This window comes from Puntigrus tetrazona, chromosome 2, assembly GCF_018831695.1.
Source record: "Puntigrus tetrazona isolate hp1 chromosome 2, ASM1883169v1, whole genome shotgun sequence".
NCBI classification, from domain to species: Eukaryota; Metazoa; Chordata; class Actinopteri; order Cypriniformes; family Cyprinidae; genus Puntigrus; species Puntigrus tetrazona.
The window spans coordinates 17926239-17947652 of record NC_056700.1 but is presented as its reverse complement, the minus strand read 5'-3'; the positions used below and the strand labels follow the sequence as shown (position 1 = coordinate 17947652).

The 21414-nt window shown below is 37.3% G+C and overlaps 1 protein-coding gene across 2 annotated transcripts in view; it reads right to left on the bottom strand.

Annotated features, from left to right (window-relative positions):
- The window catches only part of LOC122325273, a 120095-nt gene extending 109929 nt beyond the window's left edge, over positions 1–10166 (bottom strand). For both annotated transcript variants that reach the window (XM_043220263.1, XM_043220256.1), the window contains exon 1: positions 10031–10166. The gene's annotated coding sequence lies outside the window, so the exon portion shown is untranslated. The remainder of the gene's footprint in view (positions 1–10030) is intronic.
- Between the last annotated feature and the right edge of the window lie 11248 nt (positions 10167–21414).

Sequence of the window (21414 nt, the reverse complement as noted above, 5' to 3'; positions counted from 1 at the left end):
ATGTAGGTTTGTCTTTTATATTCAGTGACAGAAACTGGCTTCTATTCTACAAAAAAAAAATATTATTACATATTTAAAATAATGATAATACCTTTTTAGTTGGACACTACCATGAAAATGTTTGTTAAACTGCTTTACATTACCATTCCAGACAAGTTTGGCTAAACCAAATGCAAACAAAATAAAATTTGTATAAATTAAAATTCAATCAAAATCAAATGAATGGTTACAATGTTTTGTAGTTGCAATATTTTTGCCTTTGTGCTATAGATGCTCTATACAATAAAGAAACATGTCTATTCTTCTGCCTTCGCCACAATAAAACGATTGCAATTATACTGTAGGTGAGTCCTTCTAGCACCTATTACTGGCCCCATCACCACAGCAGCAGCAGCAAAGCCTGATGGGATTGGCCCTTGAGCTTCAGTCTGCCATCTCCATCATTCTATCAACTTCAGTGTCTGTGTAAACTGAAATGGCATTACCGAGTGAATTACTGAGCATGGCAGATAGAAAAATGTTCAGATCCTTGTATGTGAGGACGCCTTACGAGAGCGTGCCATTCGACCGATTGGCTCCAGTATTGTGGTGCCTTTTTCAAGTTCAAACAACACTTTTGCTCTCTGTTTGAATCAGTCCCTGTCTCTGTGGAACGTGCAATATACGCAGATCTTCTTTGAACACTTAGGGGGCGGCTGTTTATTGCGTTCCTCTTTTCCAAGCGGGATCATCAATTATGTATAATATAAGACTTTTACGATTAAGGCCTGAAAAAAAGAAGAAGCAAAAAACAAGATTTAAGCCTGCCATTGAAAATCAAACCCACATCCCCCCTCTCTAATTGAAGTAAATGATGAGCCTTTTTAATAAGAATCAATCTGAGAAAAAAGGAATATGCGGGATTGTTAGACAGGATTAATGCATCAGAAAAAAAAAAAAAAAAGACTCAATTAAGACTCTGCCAAACTTTGTCAAGCGATAACACATTAGCATTAAACACAGCAACCTAGAGACATTAACACTGAATCAGAACCAAGAGTTTTTCAGTTATAAGAACTTAAAATGCGTATTTATTGATGGCTTCAGAAAATACACTGTAAATGTAATCAAGGGCCACAAACACACGCACATACACACCCATATATATCCCAGCAGTTCGTACCACCCTATTACAATTAAAATCACAGGCTCAGCGTTCCCTGGACCCAGGTATTGATGATTCATTTTGCATTTTATCAGAGAAACAGAAATGCTGTTAAAAGGAGATCAGTCAGGCAGCAGGCATAAGGGGGCTCTCTCTAATTGCCTATTCATCAAAAGAGTTCCTCAAGTATATCCAGAGCTGAAATATCACGCATGACAACTGAACCGCACTCCATTAATTATGCTCCCAATGAACCAGGTTCACAACACTCCTCTTCTGGTTATTAGAATCTCAGTCTCTCTCTTCACTGGAGACTCACATAATCAGAGTCATACTTTAACAAACGAGGATAATCATTCACACTGGTAAACAGAGCTGCAGGAATAAATCCTCAGACACACACACACACCAACTGACGAAGCACTTTTTCTACATCAAACTGAAAAAAAGTGGTTAAGGAGGGGGTTGTTGGTATAAAACAGTGTTGAACAATAGCGTGGGTGACGCATCGTGGTTTTGTACACACTGACAAACAAAAGACCATATAATAGCCTTGTACTAATGCTCGCTACTAATGTTGGAAAACAAATTAACCATCACTGACTTGGGACTTTGAGCTTTTAAATTATCTTTGTCAACTTTATACTTAATTAAATGTAGAGTGATGTGCCTGCTTCAATTGGACATGAAAGCATGTTGTTTATTTTCTTTACTCATGCTCCTGGTAATATTTTGAACAATTTATCTCTAAAATTTAACTCCATTCATGAAAAATTTTGTTTTCATAATGTTTTACCAAAATGTTATAACTATCCTTTGCAGATTATGTCACCAAGCAGCTAGCTGTCATTTTCATCACATGATTTTTTTCATTTGTGAGAAAAAGCACAGAATCACTCAAGGGAACGATAAAACACTCAAGGGAACGATATCAAGAAAAAATGCAGATCATTGCTTTTGATCCGTACCAAACCCAAGGAATTATTTATATGGATCTGTAGTCAGCAAACATTGCAAAGAATTTTAAAATTAAATTATTAATGCAAATATAGATTTTACACTATATACTGTTGCAAGTTTTTATGAATTTAAAAAGTGTTTCTTTGGGAGAATGAAGTTATAAGACATCTAATATATTATAAATGCATTTAAAATATACATTTGAATAAAATAAATATAAAATATTATATTCAGTAAATATAAAACAAAAACAAAACTCTGCAAAGTCAAAAATTGCTTGGTCTGCAAAATAAAAATATGAAATATAAATAAAAATATGTTTAATTTCAGCTTTGTAAACTACAGTATCACTTTATTATGTTCATAAGTATTTTCGCATCCCTCGTCACATTTAAGGGTATATTTAATTCCTAAATGATGTACAGTGATGTCAAATGAAACAGAATACAATTTTCACTTTTCCACTTTTCACAACCTCAATCAAATTATGATTGAACAATACAAGTAGAGTCCAAACAATCCAAAGTGTTGACTGTAAATGTGTAGAGAATCAACATTGGTATGGCACAACTCTCTACAACATCCAGCAAAGTTCATCTCCAACCTCCATCAAATACACATTACCCAGCTAATTAAGATCTTCATTAACACTTGATCATTTATAATTCAGACTGGTTTGTTGGAACAGGGTTTGCACTGAACTCTGCAGGAAGGTAGATCTTCAGGAAAAGTATCGGGCACCCCTGCTCTACAGCATCATCATTTTTAGCATTATCTTCTAAATATTTCACAGTTGTCCTACTTGTCCTCGATGTGTCTGTGGAAATCAGACATGACGTTTAAAGCAAACATCACAGATTTCTTTGCACCAAAATTAATTTTGCATTGAGGAATTTTATTTTAATACTCAGCTTCTCTATTTTTGTTTGCGCAACTCTTGCATTCATAAACGCTGCTGTCTAATTCTATCCCTGCAAGCAGCTGCAACTGCTGACAAACTCATCTGTCATGTGCCAGTGTAAGTGTGTACACGGGATACATTATGCCTCAGGGTTCTTAATGTTAACTCTTTAGGCTCAGGACTCATTTTTTATTCGGCTTTCGCCGTGTTTAAAGACATATTCTGGGTTCAGTACAAGTTGAGCTCAGTAGACAGCACTTGAAGAGTAATATTTATTACTACAATGTGTATTCCTTCTTATTTTTATAAGTAAAAGCAAAAATCTAGGTTATGGTGGGACATTTACAATGGAATTAAATGGGACCCATTTTTTAAGGAATTTGAAGCTTTTAATTTTAGAAAAGCACTTACATTAATTCTTAATTTGTACTGCCCAAATTGATCGTTTTTATGGTTGTTTTAAGTTTTAAAATTGGATATAACTTTACACAAAAATTGGTTAGAAAGCAATTATTTCATGCTAAATCATGTTAACATATTTATGACTTGTGGCTATACCATTAAAATCTGTATTTTACCATACAGATTAGTGCCATTCACTTCAAGTGCTTCACTATAACCCAGATGTTGGCTTTTTTCTAAAATGGGAGCAGGGGATACGTGTGAAAAATAATTTTTGTGTGAATAAAATTCATTCTACTCCTGCTGACAATAGAACTTAACTTATACTGAACCTGGAATATACCTTTAAAGGGTTAAAGTTTGCTCAAGAACACACACACTTATCTAGCAGCTCCTTGAGGCACAAGACTGATGAGAAAAAATCTTCAAAGCCATAAACTGAGGCCTGCTCTGCTCGTTTGATGTGGAGATAATGATTAAGGTACGTAGCAAGAAAACATTTCCATTCAATGGCAAATTGGAAAGAGTTGGGGGTTTGAAACTCAAGACAAGGTGACGAAAGATGATTGTCAGGGTCACTGGAAGTTTGTCTCCTAGAGTCAAATGTGACATAATTGGGACTTCAGGCACTGGATGAGGCTGGTTGTCGAGGTTATTATATGCTTTGTTTGGACATTGGATATGAAAAGCTCAAGCCGTAGCTAGCATACCATCACAGCTAAAGGAAAAATGCAACAGACATTTTTTTTTATTTTCTAATAAGACCAGGTAAATTGGTGGCACCTCGGTCGTGTTCACCACTGCCATGGGTTTCTGTAGGAGGACAGCAAGCAAGTGACAGCAAGTAAACAAGATGAAGTTCAACCGTCCTTCGATATGAGCCAAAATGGCAACCAAAAATGACAGTTCACATTTAAAATTCGCCACAGCCAGCCAGCCAGCCATCTCGCTGGTGATTTGTGCTCTTCCAGAGAGGCAGTGCATGACTGTGTGAGGGGGAATACATCTGTCTGTCTGTCTGTCTGATAAAGCGGATGCCAGTCCATGTGCCATAGCACGTTCTTCCTCTGCTTCAAGCCCTCCACAGCTATCAGTCCATCATTGTCATACAATAATTCTGCGTGTAATACCCGTCTGAGTCCCACAGAAACTGACATACTGTGTCTGCAGTGAGAGCGTGTTAAACCCACTCAACATCCTGTAGAACAGGCCAATTTAACACAGGAATAAGCCAATTATCTTCGAAGAGTAGGCAAATTTACAATAGGATTTTCACAATTCCTGTCGGACGTCCGTGTCAGGGGTTGGGCTCCAACACATTAGTCTCTTTCATGACCACACACATTTTACTAGACAAAAATCTCACTTTCACACACTCATAGAGAGAGGCTTCAGCCTAATGCAAACACGCTCACATTCGTAGACTAGCCCAGATTATACGTCGCTAAAGAGATACTGTTAATGGGAAAAAAAAAAAAAAAAACAGGATAGAAACTGAGCTTATGTGATGTCTGTATCTCTTTTGGCATGAACACTCTTCCATATTCTGGGTTAAAGGAATATTTAGAACATGGTGCAATGTAAAAACACAACTGGCAGAATGTGTAACAATGATTGCTACAAAAATGAATTTCTGCACTTTAAAAGTATCATATTCTGCGTTGTTTGTGATGGAAGTCAGTGAGGCCAATCAGTAAATGTTAAATCACTCACAGTTTCAACAGTACAGCAACAAAACATAAACAATATTAGTGTTACAATGTTTTTAATCTATAGGGAAAAACTTTCAATGCAATGGCAACGCAATAATAACACCTCATCACCTACAACTGAAAATGATAATTAAATAGCAAACATTTTAACAGAATAATTAATTCAAGTGCTTTTATAAACATGTAAACTTCACATTTCTTCTTTTAAATTCTTAAATGTAAAAAATAATGGCCCCATTGAACATTTTAAACGCAGTGTTCATAATTGATGCTTTTTATGGTATCAATGGTTTGCTACAAATGCTGCCACTTGATCTTAACTTGTACTGAACTCAGGATATTCCTTTGAAATCTGAGATGCCTTAGTGTCAAAGAGATTGCAAAATCAATTGGATTATAATACACTACCAAAAGAGACCATACTTCCCGCTTGATAGAGCAGCCGATGTTTAACAGCTGTATTACAGAGTGGCACTAATCATAGTGTAGGATTTATAGTTGTCATTCAAATGTTTGTCTGAATTCTAGAATGGCACAAACCAATAAACCAAATCATTTTCATTCTTAGCCCAAGTAAGAATAGGCTACATAACAGACAGTGTAAGGAAGAAGAGACGGTCCACTTGTAGATAAATCTATCCATCTTCCATATCCACTTTTTGCTATGTTCGTCACAGAGGAGTGCTGGAGACTACTTGTAGATAATTGAATAGAAGAAACCACAGCACTCAATATTTGAGCTAAAGACATAAAATTTATGATACTGTTGTTGCCAGATTTTATTGCTGATTTTATGTTATTGCAGCACAACAATTTTGGAGATTTCAGTCTTTCCCCATTTAGGCAGACAGAAGTTGTATTAATCACACTTAAAATAGCTGACTGGGGCCATTGCCAAGATGGCTGCCGAGTGAACTGGCTTGCACTGAAAAGGATTTGGCTACATTAAGATGATACCTGGGAACCAAAACCAATATTTGAAATAGAGAAATTATTCCATGACCAGACACCACAGTAATGCCCATTCAAATTCAAATCTATTGAAATGTAAAAAAAATGTAGTTACATTTGAACTCTACCATTTGATTTAGAATTTTTAGAATTTTTATTTAGAAAATATTCAAACTGAGGGTGAGTGGATAGACAGATTGATTGATTTTTCACAATCCAAAGATTGTCTTCTTGGTCGGTGAGTCTTTTTTAGTAGACAAAGGTAGAAAAAAATGAAAACATGAAAAAAAGTCAATGGACACGTTTCATTCCCCAGTGTGATTAGGTTCATGGGAATAAATTGTTTCAGTTTAATTTCTAGTGGCATATATTCTCTCTCAGTGCCAATAGCTCTTAAAACTGTATTTTATTTCTCACTTTAACAGCATATAACAAGTCCCACTTACTGCCTATCAGTAGAGACCACTTCCTGCCTTTGGCACAAAAAGCTCCATTGCCTCCCACAATATATTCAGAAAAACATTAAAATAACAAAATAGGGAAACTGTTTGAAGTACATCAAAATAATAAGAATATTCTCCCTCTTCTTGTACATGGGATTTTTACTTTTCACCTCAGCAAGCTCTCTAAATACAGAGAGATCGAAGGTATAACCTCATTTGCTTACTTCACCTCATTCTTTCTCATGGAGAGCCAAGAACATTATTTTCCTGAGTCACATTAACAGATTGCAGAGGCACAGTGTTTCGTTCAGCAAAGGTTTTAAACATTCACTAAAAGGTTTCTGTGTTTGGTTAGCATGTTATGTTCCACTCGCAAACACAAAAAAACAAGCTATTACCTATCCTTGACACTAAATGCCATGTCAGAAAGATCCAATGCAATCTGTTAGTTTTCAAAGAGACAAATTGCATGATACTAATCTGATTCAGCATGGTAAAGAGGGCCCAATGTTAGCTTTAATACTCACTTTACCTTGGTCTCTGAGGGCCTCTCATCTGATAAAGCTTGTCGACTTCATTTTAGACAACAGCCTGCTGTAGATGGCATCTCTTTAGAGGAACAACTCGCTCTTTTCTGTGGAAACAGAAACTCTTGCTTTCTAATTTGGTACGGTTGTGTTGCTGTTGCATAATTGGCCTTTTTGTCACATTACAACAAATGTTTCAGGTTTGGATCTACAACACAAACATCTTTACACTCACTTACATTCCTCACTTCTTATCCTTTTCCTAGTCCTCCTTGCATGTGCTCATCGTTGCATCTATTGTAAATTAAAGAATTGCCTAGGGCTGTGAGTCAAACAATCTTGCCAGTGACAACACCAGCATTTCTCTATTGCCGTTTTCTTGCAAGCAAAGCCTTTGTCCAACATAAGTCGTTGAGCCAATGTCTTGTGTCTATTTCAACATGGATGCCTCCTCATTTTCTCCTCACACTATCTCTCCTTCTCGATTTCTCCCTTGGTAAATGCAAGAGCTCCTTGGGTGTAAACAATTACAAGCTTATTGCTGACACAGATTGCTGGAGTCGTGTTAAATAAAATCAGAGGAGTGTTCACCCGAACTGCAAGCTGCCTCCTGCCTGGCCCATTTTGTAACAGTGAACCTCCCCTTGCTGAAGCTTAGCCAAGCTGAAAGGGATTTTGTGCATCATTTTTCTGAATATACTTGCACTAAAAACAAAAACAAACCAAAAAAAAATCCATTTGTATCTGGGTTCCTTTGATAGCGCAAAATCATCAAAGAAACCAAATGCATTTCATTTTCATAACACACACAGACAATTACTGTACAAGAAAGGACCGAAAGTGGAGAAAAAATAAGAAAGGTGTGTATACTGACATCATAAATCCATAATACGAAATGCATTTAGAAATAAAGTTGGAGTGCGGGTTTTTTCTTCTTTAAACTTCTTTAAATCGAGTGTTTCTGAAGACTTTCCTCAAACCTCTATGTCTCACATATATCCAATGCTACAAGCCTTTTAGTATGCCCTTAGTCTGTAACACAAGCTGACCACATAAGACTTATGGTATCTGCTTCATTCAGAAAAAAAAACTGTCGCTGCACTGTTGGAACCATATAGCCATGTGAGTAAGACTTCCAACATATGGTAAGGCGGCACTTTGGGGCGAGCTAAGTTCGAGCCCCAGCTCGAGGTCCTTTTCTGGTCCAATCTCCTCTCTCCTCTACCAAGATTTGCTATCTGTCCTCCTTCTGTGCAAAAACTCACAAATAAAACTTACCAAACATTAAAAATCAGTCAGTGGTTTACAAAAAAACATCTCCCTACAGTTAGAAATATCCATGATTGTCCTCTCATTTAAAGATGCATAAAGTTTGTCTTTTCTGCCTCTTGCGACAACAAACTGAACTGCACTCCCTCTAACTGCCACTGGTTGGACTAATAGTCTAGACCTGCCCTCAGTTCACTCCATTGGTTGGGTCACTGGTCTTGTGTTCAGGTGGTTAGGATGCTCAAACAGTGTAAAGCTTTACACTTTTCAAGGTAAATCAACCAGTAATTACTTACAAGACTTATTATAAATATATAGCACTTCCTATTTACAGGTTATTTATAAATAGTACTCAAAACACATTATAGACACTTTAGAAATATAATGCTAAATATCAAACAAAAAAATTAATAATCTGAAAAATAATCAACGACTTCAGTCACAGATATAAACAAATAAAAATTATTATTTTGTAGCAATATCGATGTAACGTACAATAGGCTAAAGAAACGATCCAACATGCTGTTGCTATGGTTACCTTCACAGCCGAACGGGTTTGCGTACGTCTATTTTGTAAGCGCTGACAAACTTGTCATCTAACTTTTGTGGTTAAAATATATAGTAAACCGTATATATAGACTTATAAAAAATAAATAGCCTACGTAGACCTTCGAAACCACTCACAACCTTTTGTTTTCACCCTCTTTTGGAGAGAGGTAAAGCTTTATGCAGGTCAGACCTTAAAGCTCGGTCAAATACAAACACACCAGATATATCAACACCGACGGGTGATGAAAACAGCAGCAAACGTGCCTGCTACTATCAGTGTTCATTATTACAAATAAACATACCAAAAACAGCGCCTGTCCTGCTAAAAGGGCATTCGCGCTATTAATATATTTTGGGGAAACACATGGCACGAGCAGCAGAGCGTACGATCCAGCCCAGTCGCCGTCGCGCGCTCGCTCACGCGCGACCAGACTCACTTCGCGCCTAAAAACATTATTAGCGATTCAAATGAGTGTCATCAGTGAAGCCGTCGTTAGGGATGTGACTAACCGTTTAATATTTGCCCCGCGAACACCGGGGTGTCGGTAAACGTGTCTGGTAGTGCCCCGCGAATCCCTGAACGGCGACAGACAGACAGAAGCGCGCGCGCCATCTGCTCCAACTCTGCGCGCGCTCAGTCATGTGGAAGGTCCGCGTTTCCGAAGAGTGAGTCCCGTATTTAATAACTCATATACTCCTATATCATAAAACCCCCGCTTATGTAGGAATTACAGGACACTTGCATTACAGAGTACTGGAGTACAGAGTTTCTTTGACATTGTCAAAGATGAGCATCGGCACTTTGTGTTGATTATGTGTTGAATTATCTATACATTGATAATAAAAAAAAACAGTGCTACAGCGGACTTCATTTATACGTTAATATAATCGCAAGAGATCACAAACTGAACAAATTAGGAAGCTGTTTCTTCTTATTCACAAGGGTTACAGCAAAAACAGTCAATTAAAAAACACACACAACCAAATATATTAGGCTACATTTGAAATTAACACATTTCAAATAAACCCTTCGTACGGTGCAAGCGAGATCTTATTGCTTAATCCAACATTCAAAAAAAGAGACTCTAAAATATGAAGGAGACAGAAGCGCTGCCTTTGATAGCTCGCGGTAAATTCATCCCGTCTGATCATAGAAAATCTGAATATTTTACCTTGTAATGTCGATCTTAAAGCGAGGACTTTCTTTTCTGCGCTGAGTGAGTCTGTCGGTGTTCAATGACAAGCACTGAGTCAAATATGAACAGGGCAAACGCTGTTATCGCATCTCTCTCACACACTCTCTCTCTCTCTCTCTCTCTCTCTCTCTCTCTCCCTCTTCCTCTCTCTCCCATAATAAAACGACTGTTTTAAAATCCCTCATCACGTACTCACTCTCCCTCGCTCTCAGCAGTCTGCAGCCTATCACAACAATCATGACAACTATCTCTTACAGAAATCCCATGCATAATAGAAAATAAATTTCTATAATTTTGCAATCATCACAATTTACAACATCATTACTCCCTTATTATGGTAATAGTCTATCGGGTGAGTGCATTTCTTTGCATTTCCCTCTACATTTCAATAATTTCTCTTAGGCAAGAGAGCACAACAGAAACACTATGTGAGTCCAATTTTAAAAAGACTATCCCTCCTCCATCATAGAAGCAGAGCGGAGCCAGTCAAAGCATAAATGGACGTATTTATCCACCCGGGAATGACTGTTTTCTTTCTGTTTGGTGTTGCTGCCAAGGCTTCCTTTGTGTGTGTACGTGCGTCTGTGTATGTGTTGGGCTTTGAAGGGCACTGTTTTTGAAAAGTGATGGAGTCTCTGACCCACGTCGTCCTTCAGTTTTAATATCACCTCTTTTACGCATGACAATCGTTTAAAAACAACTTATCACAACAGCACAGAAAATGCATTTTCATTTTAACAGACACTTTTGCTTAAAAGGATGGTCCTCCCAAAAATTTACATTTTCAAATTTTCCCTCATGTGGTTCCAAATTGGTTTTAGACTTTTTTTTTTTAGAAATGTTCAACTGTTTTTGTCATTATGAAAGTCAAAATGGTCCAAAACAACATTGTACAACTGGTGTGGTCACATCTCAGGCAACCAGAGTTTGGCTCATCTTTTGAGGGTCAATTCCCCTCTTTCCCGAGTATTCTTGTCTGTCGTACAGAGTGTTATCTAAATGAAAGTGGTATTAAAAACGTGGCCAAGTATGGTGAGCCATACCCTGAACTTTTGCGCGCGCACACGCAGAGCAGTGATCAGACAGATTGAGACTCACCCACAACCTTTGGATTACAAGTCTGACTCACTAACCATTAGGCCACTACTCCCCCTAAATATGGACACTTTCTTTTATATATTTCCTTTAATGTTCTCCAGAATAAAAACGGTCATACTGGTTATACAGCATTCTATCAACATGATTTAATCATGGACAGTGGTTCCAGTCGACAAAATCTATTTACATATATAATTTTAGTTGAGTTTACAACTAAGTTTAATTCAAGTTTAATAAAGTATTTGGTATAATAAAGTAGAGGTAATGTTATCATTGTGCAGCAGCACTGTCCATGATTAAAGCTCAGCAAGAAACTTATAATAACATGTCTTTACACACATGATGTTAGATGTTGGCAGTCTAAAGATGGGATTACATTCCTAGCACACCCTTTGGATCAGCTCTTTTCATTAAACCAACTTGAATTCTTGTTAGCAGGTCCTCAACCCAATCACAATGGTAACTAACCCAAAAACACCCACATAACAGTAATCTTTTAAAATACCACCACAACAGAACATTAAATATTAACAAGTCTCCCTGTTTTTTCATCTTGCTTAAAAAATGCATAACCCTTTATTTCGCAATTTTCATGTAAAGTTTATTTTAAACTACGATTGAAATATCAGAGCCTAAGTGAGAAGATATTACAGTTGCTTTGCTAAATATATAGAGATGAAGACAGATGGAAAGTGGAAACCGTTTATTTTTATACTGAGAGATTGTTTCATAGAAGCTTCATTAATTAGCAAATTCAAAATTCTGCTGTAAAGCAGCTGTAACAATTCAATTCAATTCACTAACTGTCTAGTTCATTTTTCATGAAACAAGTTGGATTTAGCTATTAGCCGCACTACTTTAGCCAGTAGTGTTGTTATTCAACTCAAGTCAGTTCGATGTTGATTCAAATCAGCTCAATAAGTTTTAATTTAGTAAAATTCATCAATTTTGAACAAATTAAATTCAGTTATAAATAAGAAAACAGAAATAATTATTTAGCTCAATTCGTCAAAGCTAACACAGAAGTCACTTCCAAACCTTTTCTTTTGGTCAGTGATGCAAATTTGCATAACCAACCTGAACCTACTGTAAAATGTGTGTAAGGCTTTCATTCAGCTTCAGGATGAATTCACAATTGCATTTCCTATTTGAAATAACCCGATTTTTTCCAGACAAAATTTGCAGAACCCCCAGTAAATTGAACTGCACCTTAAGCCATTCTTCTAAATAACTTCTTTTGTGTTCCACACAAGAAAGAAAGTCATACAGGTGTGTAACAAAATGAGGGAAAGTAAATAATGACAGCATTTTCATTTTTAGGTGAACTATCCCCTCAAGTATGGAAAGCTATGACAGTGTAAAAATCAGCCAAGCCAGTTATTTTCGAGAATTTTCAGACGACACAAAGAAGCACAGACAGACTTACAGAGAAAACAGGCAGCAAAATTGCTGATATCTCCCATCCTCCGTCTGCAACGAGCATGTTGTCTCTCTCCACCTGTCTACCTGTAGCTGTCAATGACAATACTGAGGCTTCGCCCATAAGGCCTCGTTGCCTTGATCTCCTGCTGACATTTACCATTTGAAGTCCTGTCCTAAGCAGCAGACAATAACACAAACACGCTGACTCCCTCCGCATTTGTGCCGGCGTGTGGGTGTGTGGACGTGTTTGATCCAGGGACGGTTTGTTGTTGAGAGGGCGATGCATTCAAAAAGTTTCAAGCTAGCGAGGGGTGAGGAGGATTATTTGCGTTCGAGTGGTGGGTCGTAAATAATAAATGTGCTGGTGCGGACCTCTGTGAGATATTTTCCACCTGTTTTCCTTCTTTTCTAGCAGCTATCGTGCCCTCATCGGATCTGTTATTCTACCAACCGCTGTTCTAATATTGAATAGTCTGATAGGAGATGGGAAATCCGCTCAGAGGAGATTGCATCAAATTGCACGCACTAAAACAAGCTGACCGATCTCTTGACCCTTTGCAGCTCTCGAATGGGACCAGGGCCTGCCGATGGCAGCAAAGCCAGAGGTCAAGGGATCAAATTCCTTCAGATTGTGAACAAAATTCCACCTACTTTAACTTAAAAACTTAAGTTCAGCTGCAGGCTTATATTTTTGAGCATGATCAAGTTTGGCTGCACAAGTCATTGCGGCCTTGTCCACGCTAATACATTCTCATTTAAAATCTGTTTCTCTCTGTTTCGGGGCTGAGAGAGCGTTTTTTCATCCACTCTTCAAAGTGGAGAAATTTGAAAGAATCGTATAGTCATGTGACATTTTCGCTGGATGAGTTGCTTTGTACACGCTTCACATAGACATATATAGATGCCCCATTCAACCGTTCCAAGCACATAGATGTGTCCTCCATCATCAAATGATCTACTTGATGCCATTCACCATACTGTAGGTTCACACAGAGCAGTTGAGTTGAGGATTATGGCATATTTTGAATATTCAGTGATTACTGAATTATATCAAGTCAAGACAGCAACAATATGGCGAATGGCTAGGGGCATAGGGGCCAATATAAACAATCACAAATGAGCCATCTAGAGATATATATATATATATATATATATATATATATATATATATATATATATATATATATATATATATATGCACTCGTAATATCATAGTTATGCAAAGATGACTAGCGATAGCTGGTTGTGGCAAAAAATGAGGGCAGATGCATTTTAAATCATTTAGACTGTACAATCGTGAATGCGATCTGAATATGTCACTGAATGGTGAGACATTTTCTTTAACAAAATGATCATGCCAGAAGAATTCCATGAAAACTTTTCACGTCTGTTCGATCTGAATCGTCTCAGTCAAGTGTTTTGAGGCTTTATGGATACGCAGTAAAGCAAATTCATTTTCTGACAATTCAGTGTGAATGGAAACCTTTTAAAAAGCACTTGAAAACGCTAATGTGGACAGAGAACTTTTTTTTGAAAAAGCACCATTTTTAAATGCATCCAGAATAATGTAGATACAGCCTGTGCCTCAAATTATATTAAACTGACTTAAAAAATTGTGTTGAAATTATATTGATGAGTTAAAGTAATGAAAAACGGACTTAAAATTCAACATAAGCTTTTGGAATACCATGGTGCACTTGTATTCATATTATTATATTAATTTTTTATTAATTTTTTCTTTTAGCAAAGGGATAAAAACTGTTAAAGTAAATTAATTCAAGCAATTTTAGCATAGTTTTTTTTTTTTTTTTTTTTTTTTTTTGCATATTATCTAGTTTATGGTAATGAAGAGCACTAGTAATCATCATTAACTGAACCAAGAGAATAATCTAGACAGTTTTTTAGCTAAATATTTAGAGATGGAGACAGATGGAAATTGAAAACCATAAAACATCAAAAAGCTGCTAAATGTTATATGACGTCACATCTTTGTAATGAGTCTTGTTCTCACCACGTGAGAACATTCTACACAAATTAGCTGCTAAAGACACAGCGTATGTATAGCTGTCCTCAAAAGAGACCTATTTTCCTCTGAGTTTACGGGCTGCCGTGCTAATATGCTCTATCATGCACTGCTGGCAGGCCAAGAGGGGTGCAATTTAAGGTGTATTCAAGACTTTGGCTGCCTAGAATAAATTGGTATCTATTTTCCTGACATCTGGTCTTTTAGAAAGATCATTACTTTGATCTTTTTAGACTTTACCACAAGAGTGGCTTCTGAGACTTGTTACTTCGCACTCTGCCGTTTCATTCCCTGTAGCATAACATATCTTCTCACTCCTCTACTTTCTCCATCTGGCCCTTCTCTCTGCTTCTCCATTTGTAAACCCTCATTCTCACATTTTCTGCGAAAAATACATCTAAGGGAATTAAAGGAATGGTTCACCCGAAAATGAACATCATTTACTCACCCTTGTGTCACTTGAAAACCCATATGAGTTTCTTTCTTCTGCAGAACACTGAGGTCAGACTGCTCACAGTTCATGAGATTGTTTATTATTGCTGATTATATAAGAGTTTTGTTGAATCTTTCTAGGGAGATTCACCTTGCCAGGAAACTTTAGTTTGCTCACTGAAAGTTTTATGGTAATATTTTCAGTAAAGCTGCCCAATAAAATGTATATGCATCTTATTTATGAAAAACAAATACATGTTAATTGAAAATTAATCATTTTGTCTTAGAAAAATAGTGGATAGAAAAAGATACACTGTATTTTTTGGCTTCATTAAAGTGACAATATAAAGCTAAATTATTTATACTATTTTTGAAATGTGTCTGTGTTTAAAAAAACTAAATATAAATAGTTGTTCGATGAAATTTTTTACAAATATTTTAAGATATTTCTTAAAAATCGGGTTTGGAACAAAATGAGGATGACATAATTTTTGTGAGATCTTTTTCAACTGTGTCATTGAAAAGGGTTACGTGACGTCAATCACGCATTTGGGACTTTGTATGTCTTTAAATAACAGCTTGCCTGCCAGATTGAATGCAGACATATCTGTAATTCTGTGCAATTTTACAAACCACATTCAGCACAATTCACCATGGTTCCCATACGCACACCTGAGTCTCAATATCTTACACAAACATCTAACTCTCAAATACACACAAGCCAATCTGATGTTTTTATTCCTTCTCATATATATTTCCCATGGATCTCTCTCACTTTCTCTGCCTCTCTCAAGCGCTCCCTCCTCTTCTCATCTCCCTTCCTTTTCTCCTTCTACCAGATGGCTGACCCATCTGCTCTTTCTCTCTCGCTATCCCTGCCTTTACCTCCATCTCCATCTCTCCTGATACCCCTTGGCTTTTAGAGTGTAGGTCCAAACCACATAGTTCATACATTTCAGAAATGTCAAAGTCACACCAAATTAACCCCAAGGTTACACATAGACACCACAGCCTCAAGGATGGGAGAAAAACCGAGAGAATAATCTGTGTTTTCTATCTCTTTAGCTTTATCTCAAGCTCCTCTCGCGCTGGGTCATGCTGCATATCTCAAGCGGCGTGTTTGGTTATAAGCTGATCTGATCGCAGTGAGGCTTTTCCATCTCTGCCAAAATGTCTCTCTTTCCCTCCATATGCAAGTTTAGCCTTCATAATCTGTCTGTGCAAGTAGGTTTATATGGTATCCACCAAAGTTGTTCCAGATGTAAAAAGTCATACATGTTTTAAAGGAACAGTTCAACCAAAAAGTCTGTCATTTTTTTACTCATGTCATTCAAAATGCATGAAAACTTTTTTTTTTCATGTTACAGTGAAGACTGAGACTTATACATTTTAAAAAAGGCATAAAAGAGTTGACCGAGAAGATTTTCAGTGCATGATGGCTTAAATTTAGGTATTTCCTTCACACAAAGCTATTATATGAAAAAAGCTATTAGTCTGTGAGTCATATGAACCCTATTTATGATACATTTATGGAGCTATTGTTTCCTTTTCAAAGCTTGTAAGTCTCGGTGCCTATCAGAGCTAATTGCATGGGAAAAAAGTATAGGTCTATCCAATTCAACACTTCTGTGTTTGATGGAAGAAAGAAAGTCATACAGGTTTGGAATGACATGAGGTTAATTATTTTTAGGTGAACAAGTCTCATAATTATTTCCCTTAGGTCCACTTATCACATAAGTATAGAGGATTTTTGGGCTAAAAGGAACCATAATTTCATTTTTCACTGACATTTTCTACCCTCTACTTACAAAGACTGCTTTACATTGTTGCAAGTTGAAAAAAAAATCTACTAATACAAATGATTGAAGTATGGCTCGATGATCATGGATCTTGCCCTTAACCTTTCAATAAGATTTTAAAATTTTGTTTGTTTTATGATTTTACTAATCTGATGCTCTATCTAAGTGCAGGTTCTGGAAGGCAGGCAGATGTGAAATGAGATGGCTAATCTTATTTTTCCAGCCTGCTTGGAAGTAGTTGCCTGTTCTAACACATATCACCATCAGCCAAAAATTATGTAAAACTGCAATGAATCTGCAATAGATAAGTGAACACTGTGGAGGTCAGGAATCTCCCTATGGCTAGTCCATATCCTTGTAGTCATTTAGTGATGATGTATCAGAAATCTCTGTAAATCCAGAACAAGCTGTTTCAGTAAATCAAATTCAATAAAGGACATTTTGAGTCCCAAAAGTCACAGCAGACAAAGCCCTTTTATATTAAAGGTCAAAAAAGATCCTCATAATGTGGCCCCTTCAAAATGACTGGCTGGTAATCATGCAATTTATGATGGGCATAGTACGGAAAACATAGTGAACTCAAAAATGACCTAAAAGACACATGAACCACAATTATAAAATATATACCCCTCTTTGCACTATACCGTATGATAAAATATCGATACAGTAGATATGTTGTTTAAAATGAAGACACTAAGTCTTGTAAACACACTGTCTGGTTCTGGTAAAAAGGAGGCTATTAATTTCTTTAAAAAATGTACTGACCACAAACTTTTGAATAGTATCGTGATGATGGAGGTTATACTTTCTGGACTGGTGGAAGGTCATCTAAAGGGTAGTAAAGAGCAAAAAGGTTCTGTGCATGGCACATCTGCGTCATAAGTCATATGTCACAACAATTACCCACTTCCAGGTCAATTTAGCCTATTTACACCAGTGGTGATAATGAAACTAGATGGACAGTGACAACATCTATCCCCTCGAGGCATAATTTCCAAAGCATTCAGCATGGAGTCCGAGACACCTGCGCACCGCCTTGCAACCGTCTCCAGTATCTGCCTCTGCTTATGAGCGTTGCTCCAGCTGTCTCGAGCATATTGGGGGAGGAGGAGGATGAGGAGCATGATGAAGCAGGAGACGTCTGCCCCTTCATCTCATTTCCCACGCTGACGCATCAGTTAGGCATCCGGAGGCATTCAGCTCGAGGCTTGGTATCCAGCCCAGGCCTTATGGTGTTCCTGCGAGCTCCCAGCGCAGCACAGATTTGCCAATTAATAAGATGAAAGCCAAGTCTACACGGGCACGATCACAGCAAAGAATTACCGGAGTCAGGTGATGCAAACAAACAAACCGTTGAGATTTGAAACGAAGCAGACATGGAGCCATAAGTGGATGTGTGGCGGGTCGTAAGGCAGAGAACGATTGTGCGTGTCTTAAGCAGACACCGGGACTTAGTAAAACTAATTAAAGCTGCAAATGGGAATGAAGACAGAAGAGGCAAGGGTGAGAAGCAGTGGTAAACAGCAGATTAGGAGTCATTCTGTCTTTATTAAACCTTGTCTCTCAGAAAGGGGTACTCTAGTCTTCACATACACACGCCAATAAGTACTACACACACTGTGATTGTACAACACAATTAATTATGGCACAGATGCACTAGCAGACACTTAATATCTACTAATAAGGTAAATAAATCTGAGAGCTGAAGGAAGACGCCGTGTATGATTCCTCTCGAATGCCCACTGGGAGTGACAGTCCAGATCTCCAAAGCTACAGAGACACACACATACAAGACGCTACAAGTAATAAACCTGTCCCTGATTTACTGTGGATCGGATAATTCACTGTTGGCTAAAATAAATCCTCTCAAGTTAAAGGAGTAGTTCACCCAAAAATAAAAATGAACCCATATTTTACTCACCCTAAAGCCATCCTATGTGTATGTGACTTCTTTCAGACAAACACAGTTTTTTTCTTAAAAATATATCCTGGCTCTTCCAATCTGGGTAATGGACATGGATATTTTGAAACTCCGTAAATCGAATATTTTCGCCCTCAGGGGGTTATCACATGTCCACAAGCAGATTGATGGGTTTTTGTAACAAAATATTCGTAGTTTTAAAATTATAACGTAAATAACTGAGATATGTTATTTCCGCGAGAACGCTCTTAGCTGATTTATGTCTCAATGTATGACGCAAGTTATGATGTTTATAAACTAATTTCAGGAGAAGAGCGTGCAGATAACTAAGACAGCTGGCTCTTCATTTCTTAATTGTATCATTATTCAACTAGAGCAAGAGAAGCCACCCCTCTCCGGGGGGGAAGCGCTTGGGGATCGGTCCGGACACAAAGCTCTGAGACCTCTCCCTGGACAGCACACCAAACACGCTTACCTTTTACTATGATTAATTATATGTAAGTGTGAACTTGTGAATCATCATGCATCATGGATGTCAGCCAAGAAGCCGGAACTCAGCGCTGAGTCAGTCAGTAATTTATGCTATAGTTTTAAAACTAGAAATATATTTGTTTACAAAAACCCATTGATTTGATTCAAAGGACATGAGGTGATACAGGTGATAATCCCTCTAAAAGGCATATAGGTTAGTTTTAGGTCACATATATATATTCGATTTAGGTAGCTTCAAAATAATGGCCACTATCCACGAGTATTAAAAAAGCTTGGAGGAGCAAGGATATTTTTTTTAAAAAAACTCAGACTGTGTTCGTCTGAAAGAAGAAAGTCACATACACCTAGGATGGCTTCGGGGTGAGGAAAACATGAGGTAATTTACATTTTTGGGTGAACTATTATTTTAAGTCAGGATTAGCTATTTGATTGAGGGATCCTGCCTTATTATGCACAATTTACTTATGCACCTATTACGCACAATTTACTTTTAGATGTTGTTTGAACACAAATCTGTATTGATAAAATATATAATGATAAAAATTGTCCGGCTCCTTTTATACCCTATAAATCATAAGTATTGTGTCATGCCAAGTTCACACTGCACAATTTTAGTCCAGATTTTCACTTGATGACAGGTTTTGCAAAATGACTGAAATGGGATTCAAATCAGTGCTTGTTCACACAATTGACAATCATGCATTGTGAATTATCAAAGATTTGATCTGAAAGACTAGCCAACATGTCGCCGACACCCTTGAAATATATGGCATGCTAAATATCTGGACCTGTTGAAGATTCAAAATCCTGCTGTGTGAAATGAGTTCAAACTGAAAAATACATTAGCGATGACCTACAGCCATTGAGAGAGCAAGATACAGAGCAGCAGGAAGTTTGGGGAAGAGTTACAGACCACAATACACAGAAATTTCATTTATGTTACTATAAATGTTACTATAAAAGGTACATGCCTGTACCTAAAGGGTCCGTTTTGATACTTAAAGTGTACTTATTTTAACCTTATGGGTACAAAAGTGTGCCTTTTGAAAAGGTACCACTCCAGTGACATTTTTACCTTTATTTCTGAGTAGGGTTTTATTTTTGCGCTTTTCCTCCCATTTTTCACTCGCAGCAGAATAACGGTTGAAGGGGTGTGGATAAGCAAATGCTGCTCAAGTCATGGCCCAATTCATCAAACTGATGTCATCAGAGCAGGAATGCCATTCTGAAGCGAAAGCAAATTTTCAGATTGTGAATAAAGATTACCAAGACAATTTTTTTTTATCAGAGGATTAACTTGCACAGATGAATTGTTCACCTTAAGACTAACAATTTGCACTAACAAAATAAAGTAAATTTAGATTTTATGTGGAAATAACCGACTGTGTTTTTGTAACTTGTAACGTAACCTATGCATATTTTTATGTTCTTATGCTGACATGGCATTTAAAAAGCTTATTTTTCAGGCTAGACCTATGCGGTTTTCTCAGGTTCCTATGGGACCCAGTGACGCAATGATTTTACTAAACATATGACTCTTTCATTTAAAAAAGTTGGATTATTCATCCATATTGCGCGTTGCAGTTTCTCCCGTTCATAAATAAAGGAGTGAACGTTATTTGTATTTCTATATTCTTTGTTAGTACCTACTAATAGTGGTGCAACCTTACTGCTTTTCTACCAAAGTTGGTGCTAGAGCCAAAATGGTTACACTTTTCCATTCAAAAGAATCTAGAGCAGGTGCCTAGATCCTGGTCCCGAATCAGCCCAGAATCCTTGCTGGTCTCAAAAAATGGAACCTAGGATTTAAGTAGGCAGCGCTACCACAGACAGCAGCTGGAAAACCGACATTTTTAAGAAAACATTGGACTTCAGGTTAAGAAGACAGAAGACATGCTGGTGGAGACGGTGTTATACTCTTGGTGGTGATCTACTGGGAAATCTTGGGTCTTGGCATTTATATGGGTGTTACTTTGACATGCACCACCTGCCTGTATATACACCCCTTCAAGACAATGTTGTTCCCTGCTGGTCTCATTTAGCAGGATATTGCACTCTGCCACACTCTAAAAATTGTCCAGAAAATTGACAAATTGCCTTGGCCTCTAAATTTTCCCAAATTAAATCTATGAACTTTTCTCACATATTGTGCACTTATTTTGGAGTGGTTTTA